General features: G+C 37.0%; 1 protein-coding gene and 1 non-coding gene across 4 annotated transcripts in view; both read right to left on the bottom strand.

Annotated features, from left to right (window-relative positions):
- The window catches only part of ACLY (ATP citrate lyase), a 79,747-nt gene extending 66,323 nt beyond the window's left edge, over positions 1-13,424 (bottom strand). For 2 of the 3 annotated variants that reach the window (XM_032235381.1, XM_032235384.1), the window contains exon 1: positions 13,277-13,424. The gene's annotated coding sequence lies outside the window, so the exon portion shown is untranslated. The remainder of the gene's footprint in view (positions 1-13,276) is intronic. The other variant, XM_032235382.1, reaches the window with a different exon arrangement.
- A 5,483-nt stretch (positions 13,425-18,907) lies between these two features.
- Positions 18,908-19,014, bottom strand: LOC116523103. Its single transcript, XR_004257034.1, has one exon. It is a non-coding gene; the product is annotated as a U6 spliceosomal RNA (small nuclear RNA).
- Positions 19,015-22,737: the final 3,723 nt, after the last annotated feature.

Below are 22,737 nucleotides of genomic sequence, written 5' to 3'. Positions count from 1 at the left end.
TCTATGGGCAGGCCAGGTGCAAGGCAGCTTTGCCAGATTTTGTGTGTTTCTGTGTGATACCTGGTTGTTTAGGTAATTGTGAGGTGGCTGCTGGTTCTGTGAGCTTCCTGTCACTGTCCTTTATAATTTCCCACAATGCCTTGATGGTTTTTATTCCATGGCTTTGTCTTTCCTGTCCTTAGGGTTAGGGAAAAAAACTGGTTTCATCTGCAGTCTTTTGGGGAGAAATTGTTATCTTTTGATGTTTTTCTGGCACCGTCATAGCTTGTGTGTGTGTGTGTGTAATGTCCTGAAGTTATCTACACATTAATCATGATCAAGTATTAATAATATTTCCTTATACATTTTAGTGACCTTTCCTTACATAATTGGTGTTTTCTTTCATATTTTTAGATTTCTAATTTCTGTTTCTGTTAGTTAGCAATTGATAAAATAAATCTCACGTGAAAAAGTATTCAAAGCCTTCTTGATTTTAATTGTCAATTTATTCATTCCTGCGCATTCTAATATTTATTCATTTTCCTATCTTTGTTTTTTCACTGTTGTGCAAACACAATTTCAGCAGCTGTTAACATGTGTAAAATTAAACATGTATTGTATTAACTTTGAAATGCCCAACCAAATATTACTTGTTTTAAATCCATATCTTGCTTTACCATTGCTTCTAACTATGATACCACTAACTCTTGAATAGCTACTTGGTCTGTCCTAAGTACTGAACCTAATTCATATATTCCTGTTTTTTGAACTAAGAAATAAATTTCAGAAAAAGAAATCTGTATTGCTCTGTCAATCTACCTATGACATTCATTCTTGATCTAACTTCTTAGATGAAAAACTATATCTTTCCTGTTTGTGGGGAGATATCCTTCCTGAAAAGACTGTACATTGTTGGGTGAAAACAGAGGTCCCTTCTGTTACCTGTAGTGTAGTCCTCAGCTTACAACCACAATTGAGTCCAATATTGTTTTATTTCTTTTGCAGTTAGTATTATTTAATAGGATGAAGAGGCAACAGAATATGACTGCTAGGACAGTCATCTTTTGTTAGTAGGTAGCTGTTTTATTTCTTTGTATGCTTGTTTCATCCTTAATATAGTAGTGCAAGCAATTTCTGTATCTCTGTGCAGGTCATTCATTGAAGCAAGGTGGTCAGTGAGTGACTTCAACACACAAAAGGACAGTAATCTTCCTTTTCTATTATTTTGTGTGCTGGTTTCATCCTAATGCAGTGCATGCAATGAAAGAGTTCATTTCTGTGTCTCTTCTTTGTGCAGGCCATTCATTGGAGTCAATGATATTGAAGACTGGCAAAGACAGTCATCTTCCTTCTGTAAGTAGCTCTTTTATTGTTTTGTGTACTTATTTTAATCTTATTTAAGTAGTAAGTACACAAAATAATAAATTTCCTTTTTTATGTCTTTTTGTAGATCATCCATTGGGGCAAAGAATTAAATGACATTGTCTTGGCCACTCCCACCTGGTGACATGACTGCCAAGCCACACCCACCCGGTCACATGGCCAGCAAGCAACTCCCATAAAGCAGGCCACACCTACAGAAGAGGTTCCAAAATTTTTTGAAACCCACCACTGGTACAGTTGTGAAACATACTTTATCTCTCAGGATCTGAGAAATGATAAATGAGGAGGCCACATCCTTTCCAACAGATTTCTTTGCCGTACCAATATGTCAAGGCTAATAAAATGAACACCATTTCTATGCAAACCATGAATACACACACAGAGAATACCTGACTTCTGTCCTTTTTCTAAGATGCTTTCACAGCACCCATATTACCTCATTCTAAGGCCAAATTGAGTGCTGCTAGCACAAAGTGCAGGAAATAAGATCAGAAGTAGGATAATACTGAAAGGCTATGACTTTGAAAGGTTTCACACTGTGCCTGTCCAATCTCCTAGCAATTAAGGCACTTGGATTTCTCTACATCCAAGTATAGGTAAGCACCACATTGGTATTCTGCAGATGCTTTAGCCTAATCTCTGATCAGTCCCCAGCACATAAAGGCTTATCGGAGTTGTAATTTAAAAATGAAGAGAGCTAGTTTGGTTTAGTGGTTAAGGCAACAGGCTAGAAAGCAGGAGACTATCAGTTCTAGTCCCACCTTAGCTGCAAAATTCAACAATGTGTCCTTGGACCAGTTACTCTCTCTCAGCCCAATCCACCTCGTAGGGTTATTGTTGCGGGGAAAATAGAAGGAAAATGTATTGGATATAATAATTGTGTTGAGTTATTTGTAAAAATAATAAAGGTGGGATACAAATATGTAAATAAAATAAAGTTGAAGTTAAATATCTAGTGGGTTGCCTATTGTCTTCTACAACAATGGTGTTGATAAAAAGGTAGCCAACTAATTTGAAGAGTCAATAAATCATTAAGGGCTCTTTTCCTTTCAAAGACACAACACATAACTACAGCTCAGCAAATAGGAGATGGATTTTGGAAGGTCTTGGAAGCAGATATCTTAGTAATGAACACCACATAGAGCTTTTAAAAATCTTACCAAACATCAGGCGGCAAACAATTAAAATTTCCTGCACCTGTTTCCTGCTGCCCAGATTTTTACAGCCCAGACCTGGTAGTTCTAACCCAAGCAGGTCTGCATTCATATTTTTGCTAAAACATTCATTATATATATCCTTGCAAAAATACCTCCAAGTCTATCTAGTATTTGCCTCTAAGTTCTTGGTAAAAGATATCTGATAACAGAAGTGGCCTGGCTACATTTCTGTACCTTAAAAAAAAAGGAAACTGAAGATGTCTATATCAATTAATGACTGTATGCTTGAAGATTATGGCTGCTAGGAATTATAATCACCAGAAAACACAGCATTAATCAATTCATTAATTAAACAACAATCCTATAACTGCCTAATCAGAGCAAATTCTATTCAGCAGAATACGATTGTAGACTTTATTCTTCATAGGGTATTCATACTTAACCACAATCTTAATAACATCTTAATTAGCCATTTTTATTGATGGTTTGAATGAATGTAAATTGCTGGGTATATAAACAAAATATAACGCCTGAGTTCATAGCTTGTGTTAAGGGAAACAAAATCAAAATATGGTAGGAGAGGGAGAAAAAGATATTTGGAATACATACAAGTCACAACTACTTTAATGGCTTGACAATTATAAATTAACAGCTTCAAATAAATGTTATTTGCAAGGGAAAAGAGCTGATCAAACCTTCCCCCATCTATGTCACTGGATGTCATTATGTGGGAAAGATCTATAACTTAAAGGTAATGCATTGTATATGCTCTGAATCCAAAAAGATCCCTCTATCTCAATAACAAGATCTAGAACAAGAAGTGCTGAGACAGAGTTCCACTTCAGTGCTTATAGACAACCCTGAATCCGATATATTACTTAGCAAACAGTAACTCCACAAACATAAGTGAAAAACAAATAGCAAAATGCAGTGCTCGGTGAAAGATAAATAGCCAAACGCAGTTTTACCAGAGCATGTTGAAACTCAATGACGTTCAAATTCATTTCATGCAATTATTTTCTCAATGATGTTGGCAAGGGTTTATAAAGCCAGCCAAGATGAAAACATTATTACTAACCCTAAGAGCAAGCAATATCATTTTAATATCTTTACCTCCCCCTAAAAAATTCTTTGTTTTTCAAGTTGAGCTTGATTCCTGGTAAAGTGACTTTAAAGCCGTAGCTCTACTGTTTTATTGACAAGAAATTGATTTTTTCTGGGAAGATTTTTTCCCCCTGAAAGACTCCCATCCCAAGTAAAACCAGTTCTGACCCTGCTTAGCTTTTCATCATCAGTCAAGATTGGCTAAACTCTGACTCCTAGTTAGACAGCCTAGTTACTTGGAAGCAACCCACAATTAGAGGAACCTGTCTTATACATCTGCATATGTACATAGAGCCAGAAAATACAGAAGGGTTCATTCATGTGAGAATAAAGACCCAGAAATGCCTCCTTCTACATTTTCAATGGCCGTTTTCTGCCATTTGACTAAAAAGTTAGAACCTTTCTATCTCCTTGGAATTTCTATCAGAAAGATTTCATTACAGCATTTCCCTCCACTTGTTTCTAGTTTGAGTGCAATCAGGCCAGTCATCAAACAAAAAAGATGGATTTTACAGCTAATGGAATGGTAGGAATAGACTATACACAATTTTCATTAGTATTGAAGGAGTACATGTTTGAATCAGTCAGAGAAGATTTATTTCAGGATGGCACAGGAAACCTGGTTTTAAGGTCTTCTATGCCAAAGGATCACATTTTTTCAAGTTGTTACTGTCAACCTATCCTGTGAATATGTCAGAAATGTGTCAGAAGCAAAAGCAAAGAAGCATGACAAGAGAAATATCTGAATAATTCTGAGTCAAAAAAAATTGACAAGTAACCTGTCCTGCATAAAGAAATTGAAATGATACATAGCTTCTTGTACTCATTCATCTTCTATTCATACAATGCTAGGAATGTGGCTTTTATAAAATGAAATCCACGGCAGACCACAGAAACAGGCAGTTTGAGCTCCAGGCAGTCAGCTACCATAATTGCTGATTTTTCCAAAAAGAGAAAAATTTTGAACTGAGCAAAGCAGCCAAAAAACCACTAAAATGTTTTTTTGAAGGTGGGTGGGGTTCCAACTCTCTCTTCTGAGGAAAGAATAACAGACAGAGCTATAAAGAAAATTGCAGAGATAGAGCTTGAGCACATCATCATCATCATTATCATCATCATCATTGTTGTAATGAAAACTTTTAAAAATGAGGAGTGGTGAGATGGAAAAGCAATAGCAATAGCAGCAATGAAATTATTTTCCTATAGAGAGAGAAAGGAAATTTGATTCGGAACTCATGGCCCACTTGCAATTCCCCAGCATCTCAAACCATGTTTCCTTTCCAATCATTAAAACATCCCCTAAGCTTCCAAAACTGGATCAAAATTCACCCATTTTGCTGTTCAATGTTGGTGATGGTTGGCAAAGTTGTTGTTCAGTCAATTTATCTGTTCTGTGCATAGGGAAGATTTGGAGGGCTAAGAATGTTTTGTCTTGAAGAGATTTCCCCCCTTAAACCCACATTTAAAAGACCAACAAGATTCAACTCCTTCCCTTCCTGGGACATCACCACCTTTGTGGTAACCTCACTTGTGGTTCTCCTTTTTGTCAGGAGCATGTTGCAACTCCCAACTCTTGCATAATTGTCTAGGTCTGTTAAAATTGCCAGGTAATTAGGCAATACTCTCCCTCAATTTTGTGATTATCTTGCACTGTCTTTTTGTGAAACTGGAAATTAAGGGCAGAGTAGAAACTTTGTAAATCTCTGCTGTACATTATTATAGGTATTAGCACACTGGTTCTTCACTCAGTGGAAATCCACTTATCAGGCTTCACTAGCTAAATACCTTTAACTTTCTAACGTTGTTGCAGCATTGAAGGTTGCATATTCCTACTAGGCAGCAATATTATGCAAATCTGACCTATGCATCTACTTTGATAGATTGAAAAAAGGAACCTGTCACTGCCTTCTGCTGTTACTTCACATACACTATCCTAGGCAGCTCCTAATTAGCATTCATCAATAAGATTTCAAACAATGCAAAGTATACTCAGGAAATGCCAGCTGAACTGTTAACACTCAAAGCCTTCCTCAAATAGGAAGGACATCATATCCTTGTTCAACTGATTTTAGTTAGAACAGCTGCCATTTACCACAGGACTTTCAAAACCACAAAGGTTTAACTGCTGTCCAAGTTGCTTTGTGCAAATAAAGAAGAGGCCAGCACAGTGAAGGCAAGCCTACACGTCAGCAGCTGGGTGTCTTCCGTCACATTTGCCCCTCTGTAAATACTGCAAGTAGAAATCTGGCTTGCAAAAAGGGTGGCATATTAATAATTGTCTAATACAAATGCTGAATCAACTTTTCCCTAAAGGTTTTATTACATAAACTCACTTTTCATTTCCTAATGAACAAGATAAGCTTTCTCCAATGCAGATAGGGCATGCCAAGCTTCTTAAACTGCTTGGAACTAATTTTAAAAGATCTAAGTGAAGCTACTCTACTTCAACAGCAAATCGTTATTGTTATGTTAGGCATATCCATATAGCAGGGATGTAAATTTATCCATAAAAATGAATAGACAGCAAAATCCAAAATCACTCAACAAGCATTAACTTAAGCATGGTTATTCATTTATGAAGATTCCTCAATTCAAATTTGCCAATTCATCTGACTTGTTGCTGTTAGCAGCAGACAGTATGGAGGTTCCAAGCACTAGAAGCTGTATTTTGCAGGGATATAGATATAAGAAAGTCTAGAAATATCCCCCTTAGTACTCACCAGGCTCTTTGTCCCCATGACTTTTTAAAAAGAAATAGGAAATAAGAACCTTAAATGTTATGAAACGGAACCAGTTTCTCTCACCCTACCAATTTGCAGAAATGCCAACGAACCACACACTGAGGATGCTTTGGGGAGAGGGGGCAGGGTTACCTTTCCCTTCTGATGAGTGGTTTTTGATACCCTACCATCGCCCATGGAAGCATTTAGTGAAGAGGTATCTTCTATTTCAACTATATTAAAATGGGTGCTCTCTACATACCAGATGTACTTTCCTGAGCACAGGATGCATGGTCCAAGGTTTTGAAAAAAAACCCAAAACCCTGACCTAATAAAATAAATGGATTAAAGATCTCCCTAAGAAGAGCAGTTTTAACAAAAGTACTGATACAACAGAATATGAATACAGAAGTTTCTTTGCTAATGTTCTTAATACTGGAAATAATATCCCATTGTTCTCTCCAGTTTTCTTTTCTTGGTTCATTGTTTATATTTCTTTACCAATTAAATAAAATTATATATTTTTAAAAAAGAATGACTTCAGGGAAAGTGGTAATAAAGTCAAGTCTTTGTTTTGTTATGGCACAGATGGCAAGAGAATAAAGGTTTAGACCAGTGGTCCCCAACCTTTTTATCGCCGCGGACCAGTCAGCCTGTGATAATTTTACCGTGGCCCGCTGAGCGCGCGCAGGGGTGGGGGTGTAAAAAAACTCCCAGCCCGGAGTACCCCTTTAAGTAATCCATATTTCAGTAAACTGATCTACCGTCAGGCTGTTGCTTGTAAACTGGACTAACTATTTCTAGTTAATTTCTAACTATTTGAATGGAAGATTATATGCTTATAGTTTCTATTCTTTTGTTAACACACAACCACATTTTTATTCTTCTACAGACACCATTTTTAATTACCAGGATAGTACACCAATGACAGCACCATGATCAGAAAATGTTAGATGTTGCATTATTTTCAATATGTATTTGTAAATATATGCCAAATAGATTGCAATCGCTTTCTGGACTTCCTTTAAATTTGCAGGTAAATGCTGCAATAGATATATAGCTCCCATCAGATTGATGATCACCCAAAAATGTTATTCATTGAATTCACTGTGAATCCTTTCTTAGTAAGTGCATTCAAGCCAGCCTACTACTAGCTGGTAGCCTCTCTGTCCATTCACCAAATTATCTGGGACAGGGGTGTCAGAGTGACATCGAAAATGTCAAGGTAATAGCCATGACTATGAAATTAAAAGCCTATTTATTCTTTTATTTGCATCACATAAAAACCAAGATGGTTCCCATCTTGAATTTTTCTAAATACATCCTACATACAACCATGATGCAGGAGTTTTCATTCAGCAAGAAAAAGGAACCGGTGACTTGAGCCAAGTCAACATCTGGAAATCTTATCCCAGTCATATCCAACCTAGCTTATTTTTTGAGATCACCTCAAGGCGAGCTGGAGCGGGACGCGCTGCGCCACGAGTTGGAGAGCTTGGAGAGGCTGAGCGCGCAACTTGGAGAGCTGCGTCTCCGCCGCCTGGAGCCCGAGCTGGCCCGGCGGCGGCAGCAGCTGGAGGGGCTGTGGGCCGACTGCGCCGCTCTGGAGGCGCTGCTGGAGCAGCTCCTGGCCGAGCACGAAGGGCTGCAGGAAGCGCGCAAGCAGCGGCCAGCCGCGCTGCTGTCTGCCCCGCGCGTCCTCCGGGCCGGGCGCTCCGAGAAGCGGCAGCTGGCCTCCGACTACGCGCTGGTGGTGAGCTGGAGCTGCGCGCAGAGCCTGGAGCGATACGAGGCCGAGTTGCGGGCGATGCAGGAGCTGGAAGGGGGCCGCCAGGGCCAAGAGGACCTGCGCAAGCTGCGCGCGCAGAACCAGGAGAGCCGCCGGCGCCTCGAGGAGCTGTGGCGCCGCTGCCGGGAGCTTTGCGCGCTGGGCGAGCGGCTGGAAGAGGAGCGGCTGGCGCAGCAGGAGAGCCACGGCGCCCAGCTGCAGGGATCATGGCCCCCGGCCGCTGCGCGGCCCGGTGCCAGGTACTCCGCGGCCCGGCACCGGTCCGCGGACCGGGGGTTGGGGACCACTGGTTTAGACAACCAATCTAGTGAAGTATTACACTCATCTGAGTGGCTAGTGTGAATGGTGATATAACCTGTCCACAAGAGGCCTTTTCCTCCTCAGAGTTAAAATACCACGATCCCAAATTCAGAAAGAATGTAGTATTTGTCAAGATCATTTAGCACAAAAAAAACACATTGTTCGGGAGGAAAAAATATACTTGACAAAAAGGTAAAGGCAAAATTACCCAGGCCAGTCTTCTCAAGAGTCAAGATAGTTAGAGCAGTATTGTTGTCATCAAAATGGGGATTGAATTGGAACTCATAAATAAGTAATTTATGCCATGTTTCCAAGAATGTTGCCAACAATGGAATCCAGATAGAAAAATAGATAATAGAGCTTTATGGAGTCAGACTAAAGATTTAAAAACTCCAGAAAATGCATATTTAAAATATTTTTCAACTTTAGTGATATTTATATTAAATACATATAATTTCATTCCTAATACATACATGTAAAATGACTGAGAATATCTTATAAACCATAAAAAATAATCAAGCAATTGGAAAATTAAGGAAATAAATTTAAAATCAGTTATAAAACAACTGCTGTGTCAAATAAGTTCAGAATTCAGTTAGAAATGAATAGTACATTCTAGCAACATGAATTCCATCATTATATATATATATATAATGATTTTATATATATAAATTAAAATTTTAAATGATTGAAATTCATTATTAACTGAATTAAGGCCAAGGCCATAATAGAGCTATATTGCTGCTTTTTAATATAGCTATAATGAATGACAGCAATCAGAAGATAATGAAGATTCCAGAAATTATCTAAACAAACTTCCTTTGTTTGATTAAGAAGCTTAAACAACATGGCTTTAACTTGGTTGGATTTATCATTTCTCTGATTGAATAAGCCATAGATACAATCCATTTTTGGATAGATAATGAAAAACACCCTCTGAACTAGAATTTGAATAAAATGAGATTGCACTCTGTAGGATTTGAAAATATAAATTATTAATTAATTAAAGTTATTTGTACTATTAGTTACATCTGTTTCTATGCTGCTACATTCCAATTAGTTGAGCAAAGCAGGAATCAAGAGCTTAAATTATTATCTAGGAGTGCAACTACTTAATATCATATTAAAATACATTTTAGGGTTTGTTCATGTCTTTAAACAAAGCAGAAAAGGCATGGACCCCTTTAGCGTTTCATTGCAAGCTTTAAGGTTTTCATCAAAATGGTTCCTGGTTTTTTCTTCAATGGAAGGACTAAACACAACCGAGCAACACAGAAACTGACAAGAATCAGCACAAACCCAAAAATATTGGACTTGGAATAAAATGGTACAGTGATTAAACTAAGTGACATACCACACACGGATGTGTGACTTAATAAACTAATGGTTATTTCAGCTGCTTCAAATTTGCTTAGACATGTGGATAAACAACACAAGGAAAAAGATCAATTATTTTCTTTTTCTGCCATTCCCAAAAGCTTTCTTATACACAAAAATCCATCAGATTTTTATTTTAAGGCAGCCATTCCTAAAATTATAGCCCTACAAAGTCCATTAGCTATAATTCCTAGGTTTCCTAGTTGGAACTGATAACTGCTTAATCTGTCTTAAAGGGGTGTGGGTAAATTATACACATACCTTGTTTCCCCGAAAATAAGACAGGGTCTTATTTTTTTGACCCCTGAAATAAGGGCTTGGCCTTATTTTGGGGGAGGTCTTATTATTTTTGAGGTGCAGGAGGCAGCAAGTATGGTCACCTCATGGCTGCTGCTGTGTTGCAATATTTTTGGGGAGGGCTTATTTTGGGGGGGAGGACTTATTTTAGCGCAGGCACTCAAAAGCCCAATTGGACTTATTATTGGGAAGGTCTTATTTTCAGGGAAACAGGATTGAAAAGCCTTGTTCCATGTTTATATGTGACATTGTGATGAAAAAGTTAATGATATCAGTTTATACACAGGTATTTGATATAGGTTTAAAGAACTTCTCAGTAATATTTACCTTTCTCCCTATGATTTTTGTTCCACTATTTTTAAGACAAGAGCATCCAATGGTATTATGTTAATTTGAAACAAGAGGTAAGAAATTCATCACAAGACCCCTGAAACTGTAATAGTAAGGGACCTTCAAATGTGCCTAGGGAACAATCAAATAGTGGGAGGGGGAGCCCACGGCTGCATAAGAAAAGAAGACACTCAAAAAGGATTCTCTCTAAGTAATTCGGCTATAGAAAGAGACAACAGAAGATTTGTACTTTTAGACTTGCAAGGTCCTATGAATGCAACCTTACAATAAACTAGAATTAGTTTATCTGGTCTGTTTCTTGTTTGGCCCCCCTGCAAAGGCTGGCAGAAATAAAAAAGTTGATTCCTACTGTTGAACAGGTTATATACCAAAATTCCTCTCAGAAGACAGAGAGTTAGAGGGATAAGAAAGCTTCTCCATGTTTGGTAAATAGAAATAGCAATAATACTGCAATTTACAGACTTATATATTGCGAGTCATAATATTGTCCCCAACAATCTGGGTCCTCATTAGGCCGAATCAACCTTGACCGGTCAGAATTGAATTCCTATTCTGGGCAGTTAGCCTGCAACACTGCATTCTAACCACTGTAAACGTGTTCAACTTTTCCAGGGCAAGGAGGCTTTAGAAAATTTGAAAAAATTGTTGCTTGGAGGAAAAATGCATGAGGTTCTCTTGGAAGAAGTCATGATTTGCAAGATATATTTGCAAATCAGATTCTCGGCCAAAAAATGTTCACTAAAATGATGTCCCTCTAAGAAAAATATTTTCAGCAGAGATTTTTGAGATCTACTAAGCTTTTGTTTGGACACAATCAACTCCCTGTAGATTTCAGGGTAATTAATGGCTTTTAATGGTAATTAATGGTTTTGCACTAAAGCTTCCTATTCCTACTCCTTCTATCATACTGTAGATTTTTGTCAACAGCGAGCAACTGCGAACATTGGTGAGATATAAGGATAGGGCAAAATAGATACCTGTGATTTGTAGCAGATTCCTAATAGCTTAATACCTACCATTAAGAGAGTGACATGGCTCTCTCAAAACAGCCAATTTTAAGTGTCAAAATAAAAAGCAAATTGTTATGCCTGCCCACCTAACAACAGTGATATTTTAAAAGGACATATTTTAAAAGGTCACATGCCATCCACAGAAACAAACATGGATAGAAGAGTCCAAATCAGCCTGTTGCTTCGTTCTAGTACTGAATAGAGAATATTCAATATTCAATAATATTCAAGCTACCACATTCTCAGAGGCATTATATTCATTAACTCTTCCTTGCTTAGTGTTTTGCACATGTCTTTCATTGAGGGATTTTAGAGTTCTATAATATTCAAGCTACAACATTCTCAGAGGCATTATATTCATTAACTCTTCCTTGTGTAGTGTTTTGCACATGTCTTTCATTGAGGGATTTTAGAGTTCTATAAAAACGTTTGGCTTAGATTTCAATCAGCTCATTCAGAGAATGCAGGACAATCAATATACTTCTGAGACATAGGAAAAAGTTAACAGAGAGACGCAAAATCATTATGAAAGGGTAGAAAGTTGATGAAGACAAATCTTTGTCTTGGGCCAATTTTTCAATGTAGTATATTTCAGGTGCTGTGGTAAAACATAACAGGAGAAACCTATTTCCTCTATTCTTTTTTGTGTCACATTAAATGGTCTATATGGAGTCCTGCCTCCACCATGAAAGCCAACAGGGTCACCTTGGGATAACCATTCTCTCTCAGTCCAACCCATTTCACTGGGTTGTCGTTGTGGGGAAAATAGGAGGAAGTTGGATAGGTTACCACCTTGAATTATATGTACAAATAATAAATTATAATAATTTATAAAAATAATAAAAGGTAGGATACAAACAAACACAAAATATCTATATATCCTGTATTTTTCTTCAACGTAGAGGCAAATGCCTGAAGTAAAGTCCTCCATAAGGGCTGCCCTCTCAGGCATTTAATCCTAAGAAACAGACATTCATAGAATATGAAGGATAGTTAGGCTCTTAAAGAGAAAACGAATTATGTATTGTATATTTGTGAGGATTTCCTGAAGCTTTTGAAAGTGAGCCATGAACACCATGCCTTGAGGTTGGGAAGTCTGCAGATTTAAAGAAGTGTGTGAGAAAGCAGTTTTCTTTTCTCAACCTCAAATGTATATCAACAGATAATTCACCAGTTCTCAAACTGAGGAAAAGAGAAAAATGACTTCATTAACTCCTGAAATCGTAGCATATTTTTCCCCTTCCTATGTAGAAGCGAAAACTATTCTAGGTTTTTCTTTCTTGCTTTCGCTCTACCTTATGATGTTATTAACTAGTTATCAAAAGTTTCTAGAAAGAGAGAGAAATCTCCATTAACATGTAATATTTTGCTCAATTAATATAAATTGCCACTCCGTGGGTTAAAGTGTATGTATTAGTGGATTGCCTTGCAGCCCACTTGTTTCACAGTCCACAGATACACTTGCCAAAGTGTATGGTGCACTTTTGATGCTGAATACATGTAATGCAACAGTAACTCTTTAGCTACGTAAGCACCATCCGGGAAGCAGAACTTTAAACAAAAAGTGAACAGGTACCGCTTCTATTCAACGATTGGGCATTTGTAGAACTGCTAGGTTCGTTTCAACTCTGCTAAAAGGAAAAATAATTGCTCGAACGACCATAGCCAGAAAAGTGCCTTGTTTTAAATCTTCTTAGCAGTCCGAGGAGCGCACTTATTTCCCACACATCCCTGTGAAAGATGTAGTTAGGGAAAGCGCTTAAAATAAAGGAATGCAATATTTCCCGAATCCCTCCCCTTCCCGCTTACCTTAGGGTTAAAATGCCTTGCCCTTCGCAGGCCAGGCCTTTCCTAAATGTGAAGTAGATCCCGCTGCCTTTGTCCAAGTCTTCCTGCTGCTTCCCTCTCCGTCTTTTTCTCTCGCCGCCACCGCCTCCTCTGCCTCTTCTCATATGGCTAGATGCGCTCCAGCCCTGCCATAGGGCAGCATTTTCTCCACGTGCTGCTTGCCTGAGCAGTGCCTGACTTCGCTCATTGGCTTACCTCCCGTGGGCAGAACACCGTGCGCTTAGGGGGGTGGAGCGGAAGAGAGTTGCAAAGCTTAATGGGAGTTGCAGTTTTTTTTTAATCCGTGACTTCCCATTTTCATCTCGTGTGGAGGCAGTAGGGGACCGGAAAACCGGGGACAAGTTATTTTGGGGTGGTTTTATTTTAAAATAACCTTTTTTATCATTGAGTATTTGTTTCACTAATTTTATAAGTGGGGAAATGAATGCAAAAATCTAGTTACATTTGAAAAGGGGTTTTCGGAGCCTCTCGTCTTTAGAAATAAAAAATGCTTCGAAACATGTTGGAAGTATATGCGCGAAAATTTCTCCTTTTTCTTTCCAATTATAAAATTACTATTTCACTACATTTTGTCTATATTTTAAATAAGTGTGGGTGAGAGTACAATTAAATTGTGCATCGTCTTACCATTTTTTTTACTTCTTCATTTCATCAGCAAAGGTTTCTACCTAACAATCCTTTAAATTTAAATTTAAAAACCAAGCAGAAGGCAGCAAAAACAAAAGCAATACTTCAATTAATCCCCGCTAACTAGAAACAGCCGAATAGTAGCAGTTGCTGCTAACCTGCTCCCAGTAAGTCATTGTCAATTATTAGCAAAAAACAAGGCTGCTGGGCTAGCTGACCTGTTTTCTGTTAGCAAGCAAGGAACAAAATGTGCTTTCAGTATTACCATATAGAAGAAATCATTTCATAAAAGTTCATGCAATGATACGTTGGTTAAGATTTTTTAAAAGGCACAAAGTTATTTATTCATGTTTGTTTGGGGACAGTATTGCCATTGGTCTTGTCAGTGGACAGAGGGAGATAGTTTTCTTGCAATGACAAGCTTGCTTAGTGATTTGTCTATAAGATTTTCTTCTTTAGATGTCAAAATAATTTAATAATTAATTTCTAAATATGAAATTTAAGAAAGTTAGCTACTCTACTTCAAGCAGCAAAATGTCTTAGGTAACAGTATGGTTGTTTGCATAGACAATTTCAGCACTAAAATTGTTTATTTTAAATGTAGGAAGCCCCACCCCACCCCAGATTAAAATATTCTTTATTATTAATATTAAAAAGAGACATAATATTTTATTTCTCTAAAGGAGAAATGGGTAAGCATATTCTTAAAGGCAGAAAGCAGCCCCAGCCTTCCTGCATAGGAAAACAGCCTCAAAAAGAGACTGGTCTTTTGGAGAGACTGGTCTTTTGGAATTGAGATTTTATATCCATTCATGAAGTCTGGGCTAATCTACTCATAAACCAAACTCACAAGAGGTTGGAGTTGATGGGATTAAAATCTATTTTCCCCCACCCAAATTTTAAGCACACGACATCACCTATAGGACATAATAAGATTTACTCACCACCATTAGAATAGCAAAAGATACTAGGCTCACTACATTGCACAATCCCTCCCCCCCCCCAATATATCTCAATCAAAAATCCCAGAACCCTATAAAGATCCATCCACTTACTCAACATTATGTCAGTCACCCCAGAACATGTTGCTGTTGCTGAAGTTTTTGGCATCCAAATAAATTGACCTTCTTTCCAATCATCCAGTCTCCATTTTATTACTTCTCCTGGCTTAGAACTGGACTGGATTTTTCTTACATGAATAATGGAATAATTATCATAAACCATCTTGCTAAAAGAGTATTGAACTGATGAGAATAATGGCTTAGCCATATTATTTCTTTTTCTGCCCATTTATAAAATGGGAAATATAATGCAATGCCTATGCAAAACAAATATGAAATCTCTAATTTCAATATAAACTCAAATCTTTAGTTACCTTAGGCAAGTCTTGAATCCAGCCTACTGGTATAATTAAATTTGAACAAGCCTCCAGAATTTCAGCTAATATGACCTGAAATTATGATCTTTCAGAATTATTGTAACCATTTCTAAAAAATGCATTGTAAAAGTGAAAGTAATCAAGAAGTACTACTGAAACTTCCCTAATAACAGTTAGCAAATTTGACAGACACATTTTTGTTCAGAGTGGTGACTGACTGAGTTCTTTCAAGAGCCAAACTGCATAAAATCTGTTAAATGGGATAAAAGGTAGACCACGTTTACAGCTCGAATAGCACAAAAATTGTATGCTTATGCTTCTAAATGTGTTATGGAATTGGTACACAGTTTGGCTGATTAATTCTTCATTAATATTTGCAATGTTCAGATCACAGGATAAACTCCTATATCAAAAGAATAATAGGATTGTAAATAACAATTAGCAACTTGCCTCCCACAGCACTTCACTGTTGCTGATTCTGATAAATACAAGTTGTTTTCCACAGTTTTTTTTTTTTAATTTGAAATGGAAGTATGCTGTCTAGACAGGTATCATACATGACAATGTCAGGTAGGCAATCCAATTTGGCAAGAGAGTGAAAAAGCCCTTGTAGTGCTCTCATTTGCACAAAGAGGAGATACACAAGAGTGAATAGATGACAGCCAACATGTTTAACTGGCTCACGTGTGAGGTTAATCTACTCTGAGAACACTAAAAGGATGAGCAGATTGTTAATTAACCTGTAAGAGTTAGATATAGCGCCAGACTGAAATTTCACAAAACCAGTTGTGTTATCAAAATGCTAAGTCAGTGAGATACCCATTTTTTCCATATCTACAGTAGTTCTTCATGAAAAAGTGTTGTAGAAACAAAATCAGCTTAAAAAAATAGATGTTAGAAAATTAGAAAACTCAGTGCAAAGGTCTAAGATTAGAAAACTCAGTGCAAAGGTCTAATGGAACAAGGCAGTTCCCAAATACTGACCAGCTATGGTGACTGAGTCAGGACTTTCACTGAATATCTGTTCAATTGAAAGAAGCTAGGAAAAGCAATAAATTTTTATCAGTACTTTATTAAGTGTATCCTAGAGAAAATGGGCAAGGAGTCTGAAGCCTAAATATAGAGTGTGATTATAAGGAGATCTAACCGGAATATGCCTGACTTGGTTATGTGTGTATTAATACAACAGGACCATTCACTGCCAAGGAAATCTAGCCAAGATACCATTCACTTATTAGCTGAAGTGGCATATAATGATTACATTTCCATTAAATGAAACATCAGATATGGTTCTAATAAGCTGCGTATCTTTTTTTGGTGCAGCAGATGATTTGGCAAACTGGTTTTGTCATTGTTTCTTTCCATTTTGGCTAGTATCCCAGCCATTTTTGCAGTAGCCAATATGCTGACATTTTGTGCATATGTTTTTTTCCCCCTTTAAAGTCTTCAGCTTAACTCTTATTAAGAAAACATCCATGTAGTTTTCTAAATAACAAAGTACAGGTCATTCTTGATTTATGACCATAATTGGGACCAGGATTTATGTTGTAAGTCCATGCAAGCAAACTGTCATATGAGTGAACTGACATATGAAAGCAATCTGGCACTCCCCACTGCAGTCGTTAACTAAGAATCACGAGTCATTAACTAAATATTTGTCCCAATCCAAAACCATACTGGGCTCTTGACATGCCATTCTTTTGCTCTCCAGCCTACCCTAGCAAGGCATTTCTTTATTCCTCAGTGCCCCCCAGCACCAGTATGTCTTACTTCATTCCCCATCCCACCCCAAGCAAGCATCGGCAAGCAATCATTTGTCCTGCTACTTTCTCTCACAGTTCCTTGCACCAAACTTTCACCTTTTGCGCCTGACAACAAGGAACCAAAAAGGAGGCAATAACGGCAGTGAAAAGGGCCTGAAAAATGGGGCAGTAAAGACAGAAAGGTATTTTTGCTTCAGCTGCAGTGGTTGGGCACAAAAGGTGAAAGATTGGTGTGGGAAACTGGAAGAGAAGATAGCTGGAGGAACCGTGCAGTTCTGAGTTGCTTACTGCCTGCAAAATCAGGATGCAACATGGCCAAAAAAGCAGAGATGGTGGGAGGAGATGGGCATGGGGGAAATTGAAGCATCCTTTTGCTTGTAAATGCAGGTGCCTGAATTTTAATCACATGATCATAAGGGTGGTACAACAATAATCATTTTTGTTATGAGTCGTAAATCAATTTTTTAGCCATCATAATTTCAAATGATTTTTGAAAAATGGCTATAAATTAAAGGTTATCTGTAGGAGTTCACCATTGCCTTCTTCCAGAATATTTTCTGGCTTTCTTACTCTAGCTTACAGTCCTGAGTTTTTCTTAATTCAGGAATGAATTAAGTAGATTTGTCTTATTTACAGTCAGATAGAAACAATTTAGCAATATTATAGAGTAGTTTCAAGTTGTTTGTCTTGTGATTTTTCTTATATTCTAAAAACTCATCTTAAATTCTTGCTGTTGCTATTTTATTGTATTTATTGATATTCTTTATTGAGATATCTTTTGCCAAGAGATCTGTGGGATCAAAAGTTTTTGTCAAAATGACAAAACCAGTGTCATGCCATTAAAATGCAAGCTCTGTTTGTGTAGTGTGATGTCATATATAGAATGAAATAGTTCCCCTAAGCTCGGAAGCCCTGAGGGAGGGGGAGGCTCCAAATTTGCAGACAAATTTCACTGTTGCATGTCCACCCTCACCTCACCAACCAGCTCTGCTCTCGTAGAGGAAAAAAGAACAAAAAAATGAAATCATCTCTTAAAACAAGGCAGTGTCATGGGTTCACATATTTTCTTATGTGAAGCCGCTTTTTATTTAGTTACAACATGACAAATGCCATTCACATTTCATAATTTAGACCGAATAGCTAACTGCCCTGACCATAAATGACAAATTGTTCAGAAGAAGGCGGTCCACCTATTGTTAGGATATGAACTGTCCTAGAGACCAAGTTAAAGTAATTTCTTGCGATATTCCTCTGCCAGAGGACAATGAAACATGTATTGTGATGTCATGGCACAGCTTATGTTCATGCATCTAACACCAGGACGTAAGTATGAAAGATCAGAGTTTGTTTTGAGAAATTGGAGAGCCTTTCTCAATCTCTATATCCCAAAAGTATTGGGACTACAAGTCATGGTGTCTTCTACAGAAGTCTTTCTGGTTAAAGTCTAGGAGTTGCAATTTTATACATGAGGAATGGGAGGATGGAAACAGTTCCCACACTTATGACTATTGTAGCATCCCACAGTAATTCAATCAAACTTCAGATGCTTGTCGACTGGCATGTATTTTTTTTATTGAAAATTTTTAGAAAAAAAAACTTTTACAAATATTTACCTCCCCTCCCCCGCCCCCCAGCCCCCCCAAACTTCCCCCCCCTTGACTTCCCAGTACAAATACAGGGTATAAATCTTTAACAAAGATGTTCTAAAATAAAGTTAAAGAAAGTTAGTATCATCTTTCATTTGAGCTTTAACTCCTCTTTTGTTAGGCTAACTCTAAACAGATTATATCATTTCTTGTTTCTTCAGTCATAAACTATCTGGAAAAAAATATGGAACACTTCACGAATTTGCGTGTCATCCTTGCGCAGGGGTCATGCTAATCTTCTCTGTATCGTTCCAATTTTAGTATATGTGCTGCCGAAGCGAGCACTCGACCGGCATATATTTATGATGATTGCAGTATCCTGGAGTCCTGGGATTATCATTTGCAATCTTCTAATGAAGCTTCTGATAAAAACAAAGTCAATGGGGGAAAGCTAGATTTGTCTAATGACTGCATGATTCACTTTACAACTCTAGTGATTTGTTTAACCATCATGGCAAAAAAAGGTCAAAAATGGGGAATAACTCATTTAACAACTGATTTGCTTTGCAATGGAAATTTTGCCCTCAATTGTGATAATAACTCAATAATTACCGATGTAGATTAATTAAAATTATAACACATATACTCATACAAGGTTGTAAAAAAGTTTAAAATTAAATAAAATATACTTAGTTTTAGCTGAAAGAACTTCCAAATTGCATTTGAATGTTATGAAATATCTAAGTTATAAATAAGAAACTTAGATATTTCAACACATCTGGAATAACCAGTTGGACTGTTGCAAATTGAAGGTACAACTTTCCCAGCCTCTGAAGAACAAACCAAACTGGTTCTCTAACTTAATCAATTAAAGAGTGTCAGAGTGAAGTAAACTTTCCTTTTGTGATCAAATACAATTAGGTTCACAACTGTTGAAAAGTTGTCTTGGTGTCTTTGATAGCTGCACCTACCTATCACAATTAATTTTGTGAGAGCTTCCTACATATAGGGGAGGCTCTTTATACACTTGGCACTTATAGAACTGGCATTTATTAACAGATTAACATATTCACACACATGCACATATCTTGATTTGTTCATGCTTTATTGCAATATATATAGGATTATTAAATCTACACAAACATCTGGATAACAAAAAGTATCAGAAGAGTTTCTTGTGACAGTCATCTATGGTCATGTGGGTTTTTGTAATCCATGTTTGATTTCCCTATTAATAACTTGTAGTGAAAGTGGTTTTGAATTTTTCTACTTTGAAATTTTAACAATAGTTTTTCGCTGTTATCACAATAGCATCTTCCCATCTTTTGTTTCACTTGTGATCTGTAATATACTGCATCTTTTCCTTACACTGATCTTATTGTAACTGTATCCCTCCAGATCAAATCTGTCACACAAACATTCTCATTAATTTAATTTGTATATTTGACACTATTAATTCATTAGCCTTTCATAATTGCATCTACTGCATTCCACTATCTCTATCATTTTTATATAGTAAATTTGACCCTGATGTTTTATCTTTAATGATATCTAGATATCTATCTGTTGCTTGAGGCGTTGACAATGAACAATTTAGTTCAAAACTGATATTAAACTATCTCCTCCTATATTATTTCTATATTTCATTACATACAGTACGTACAAACCAAATACTACATCCCAGGTTTTATCATTAATCCAGCCTTTTCTTCTACCATTTTGCATTCCATTCTCCCTTTAGTACTAAGATATAATTTTTTTCACCTTTTGCTCAGTATCTTAAAATTGTAACTGGTGCTAGTGTTATACATGCTTCAAACATACTTCAGGAGAACTACTTCAGATTTTTCATAAACACAAGCCTAACTCTTTGTTATTCATTAAAACATCTTTTTCAGGCTCTTGCAGAAGCCTGAAAAAAACTGTGTTTGTTTAAGGACTGTCAGACAAATATTTTGATTTCATGAGATCCAAATAACTTATTTTGACCATTTTTGAAGTCTCATTTCTAATATGTGCATCCAGTTGTATAAAATTAATGTCATTGGATAGCCACTATCAGACATTATTATCCGTCATACCAAAAGATATATTTAGCATTGTTATTTCTGACTATTATTGCCTTGTTATTTTTTTGTCTAGCTTATGCACTGAATAGCATCGAAGGTAATATCCAGTTTAAAATAGACCATTCCTAAACTCATTTATAAACATTCAATGTATTATGTTTAATTTCTGTTTTGATTAGTTCATATTTTCTCCTGATTCAGGATTCTATTATTCAACTTTATGTGACCTTAAAAAATGAAGAACTCTTTTTTTAATACTAGCGCCCTCAACAACCAGATCTCAATCTGGTTTGATCTGGCTAGATTTATTTGTGGAAATTTGATATTCTCTAGCAAGAACAATTTTGTAACTTAGAGTTTAATTAACTGATATCCAAATTCATCTAAAACTACAGCCAGATTTCTTAGCAATACTATTGAAGTGATTTGTTATTGCCTTCTTCCAGATTTGATTTTTAAAAGGTAAAAGTTCCCCTCGCACATATGTGCTAGTCGTTCCTGACTGGTGCTCATCTCTGTTTCAAAGCCAAAGAGCCAGCGCTGTCCGAAGACATCTCCATGGTCATGTGGCCCTCATAACAAAACACTGTTACTTTCCCACCAAAGGTGGTTCATATTTTTCTACTTGCATTTTACATGCTTTCAAACTGCTAGGTTGGCAGAAGCTGGGACAAATAACAGGAGCTCACTGTGTTACATGGCACTAGGGATTTGAACCGCTGAACTGCTGACCTTTCTGATCAACAAGCTTGCATCTTAGCTACTGAGTCACCACTTCCCCTAGATTTGATTTAGGATGTCCTAAATTAATTAATTTCCATCATGCCTACAGAGCTCCATGTGCTTACCCTTAGTTTCACTCATCCCTTTTGTACTTATTGGCAAGGGCGATCTTATTGGAAGAGCATGTTCTTGTCATCATTGTTCTTAAGGCATTAGTGTTTCCTCCCACCTCTCCTCCCAAACTCAAGAAGTGATTATACTTCTTGAGTTTGACTTTCATGTAAATGCACAACCAAAACATTTCTGTTGTATGTAAATGAATATGAAAATGTAACTTGGTTCTGATTGACTTGATAATAATAACACATTCACTAAACTTTTTGGGTAAGAGAAAGCCCATGGTCAAGTCTTCATTCCACAATTCCATGAGCAGTGCTTAGTTACCTGCCCTGAGTATTTTACTAGACTGTCACTTTTTGAGAACCTGAATCCAGCAATATTAGGCAACAGAATGAGAAAGAAAAATACATTTGGATAGATTGAAAAAGAAAGGAGAAGGTAGAGACTAAGCTGTTCCATTTAGACTGGTGAAAGGAATATAAGAGAGAAAGAGTCATGTTAAGTTCCAGGAAAGTGAATTACAACAGGATGGCTTAATGGTGGCATGACTTAGGTAAGCTGCTACTATTGTGTTGGGCAGGTTGTGGAAGGGTGTGCAGTCATACATACCAGAGTGACCTTTCAAAAGAGGTCAAATGAGGATTCAATATCAGTGAGGGAGGAAGGGAAGGCAGGGTGTTGTTTGACAGAAGAGATTCCTCACTGTCCTTTTCATTTACAATTCCCTCTGTCCAGATTTTTATATCAGGTCTGCAAGCACAGCCATATACAAGTTGATACTTGAATGTTCATCACAAAGCAATAAACAAACAATAAATAAAATAAATCATAACATAAAATAAAATGTAAATTATGCAGTGAAAAACCAATGGGCAGGACCAAGGAAGTGTCATAAGAGTATTTCAAAAGAGGTAGCACAAATATTTCATCAAATTTAATTTAGTTAATTATTTCAGATTTAAAAATGATTCCTACCCATCTGATAAGCATAATCACTAGTTTTAAGAAGAAAGTGAGGCAAGGCCAAAGTCAAGCACACACAATACTTTTAAAAAGCAAATTTAGGACTTCTTGGATACCTCCGGCTTTTCCCTTAATTTTAGCGGTAGCTCTGAGTATATTATTTTTATTAATATTTATTATGGTTGTCCACTCC

The sequence above is a fragment of the Thamnophis elegans genome, chromosome Z (genome assembly GCF_009769535.1).
Source record: "Thamnophis elegans isolate rThaEle1 chromosome Z, rThaEle1.pri, whole genome shotgun sequence".
Taxonomy (NCBI): Eukaryota; Metazoa; Chordata; class Lepidosauria; order Squamata; family Colubridae; genus Thamnophis; species Thamnophis elegans.
This window is presented reverse-complemented; position numbering and strand designations above follow the sequence as displayed.